We start from the raw sequence: 2,049 nt of genomic DNA, 5'->3' as shown, positions 1-2,049 counted from the left end.
TTCCTTATCTTATCATAAATGGCATTGTTCTCTCTTGTTGTAACTCTCCTCCTTTGATATTAAAGGTGAAGAGATGCTCATCATAATTTTATCCATGTCTTCTATAGCATCAATACATCAATAGGAACATTTTTAATGTGAATTTGAACATAAGAATCCAACTTTACTCTATCAAATTCCTATTCTTTTGCCAACACATGCTTGTCAAATGTAAATATAGAAGCATACTTCTTTGGACTGTTCTCATCCTCCTATCAAACTTTTGAAAAACTCTCTCATTGTCTCAAGGCTTCTAGGATCTTTATCATATTGACATTGATTCTCCTTCTCTTTATTATATGGTAACCTTGTAATGTGTAGTTTGCTACTACTATACCACAATAACAAATTCTTCCATTGCTACTATAATAGAGTTCTCATTTTGTCTTCATTTTTTAGAATTGTCTTTTCCACAAAGTTGAAAGATAGTACAATGATAAGCCACTAGTAAATTCATGCTTTTCCTCAAATTTGTGCATGAAGTGCATAATGCATAATAATAGTTTCATCCTTTTTATTCTTCTAATTATCTTTCTCTTGTTTCTTTCTCCATATCTTAGTAAGTATTTCTTTTTGTTTGTTCATGGTATCCTTCATCTTGTAATCTCTAGGTGGCTTCACAAAACCGCATCTGCAATGTTGTGCTACATGTCCATCACTATTACATTTGTAACATATAATATTATAATTCACTTAAATAATATATAAATTATATTTTCTACTTGTCCACCCATAAGATTTTATTTTCCAACCGTCATTATATCTTACATGTATTTTACACTCTCTTGCCTTGTGCCAAAAATGATTGCATGAGTAGTAATAGCCATAAAAGATATTCTTGAACTTGTGTGTATATTCTCTCATCGAGGCAAGGTCTTCTTTAAATTGTCCTTGTTAAATTTAGGATGCGTCTTTTTCTTCTTGCTACCTTCATTCTTGATGGGGATTTTGAAAGTGTCTTCAAGGCTTTTTGTCTTTCCCTCATTTGTCTTCTTAGGAGTCTCTTTGGAATATTCCTTGAATGTTTTAATTTTTTTTCTAGCCAAGTCATGTTTTACTCGATGGTGATCTTTGCCTAGTAATGATATCATCTAGGATTTCAAGTTGTTTTCAAATTTGAGACTAGTGTTTAATTCAGTAGTTGTTTTTTCTAAATCTTTTTGTAGATAAAGAATCTCAACTTCTAATCTTCCACAATTTTTTCATTGACTTTCAATTGAGCTCTCATTTCTTCTTCAATTATTTTTCTTTCTTCAATTTGAGCTTTTATAAATATGATTATATTTTTGGATTCGTCAAGGCTTCACACTAATACCTTATTAGATTCATTATTCGCTTGAATATTAGGCACTATTTTCTAGTTCTTATTTCTAAGTTTTTCAATCTCATCTATGGTTCAATAGAGTTCTTCCTCAAAAAATATCCTCATAATCATTCTCATCATGTTGTTTTGACCCCTCTTCTAATTTCATCTCTTCATTTCTCAAATTATAGTTTTCTCTATATCAAAGAATTCATCTTATATTGCCAAGGGTATTTTATTTATCACTTCATTACTTGCATTTCATGCTTTATCATCAATACCCTACTCAATATTTCTTTTTCCTTTATTTCCTTTTCTCTTTTCCATATGTGCTCTTTTGATCTACCTTCAAGTGGTTAGACTTTTCTGAAAGAACCAACTTTGATACTAATTGATGAGCACATAGTTATACTAAGAGGGGGGGTTAGGTGAGTTGGTATAATTTTTTTTATCAATTTAAACTTTATCAATCATAATACCATCATTTACTTAATTTCAACAATCATGCACATGAAAAATACAATAACACAATATTTACGTGGAAACCCTTGTGGGAGAAAACCACAAAAAAATTGTTTATATAATAATTTCTTCCAAATTTCATAGGCTCAACCTACTAGAGGCACCAATCCCTCATTCAATTTGTGAGAAATTTTCCACTAGAGGTACCAACCCCTCATTCAACGATCTAATCTAGAATGATCTTC

The sequence above is a fragment of the Cryptomeria japonica genome, chromosome 6, assembly GCF_030272615.1.
Source record: "Cryptomeria japonica chromosome 6, Sugi_1.0, whole genome shotgun sequence".
Classification (NCBI taxonomy): domain Eukaryota; kingdom Viridiplantae; phylum Streptophyta; class Pinopsida; order Cupressales; family Cupressaceae; genus Cryptomeria; species Cryptomeria japonica.
This window is presented reverse-complemented; position numbering follows the sequence as displayed.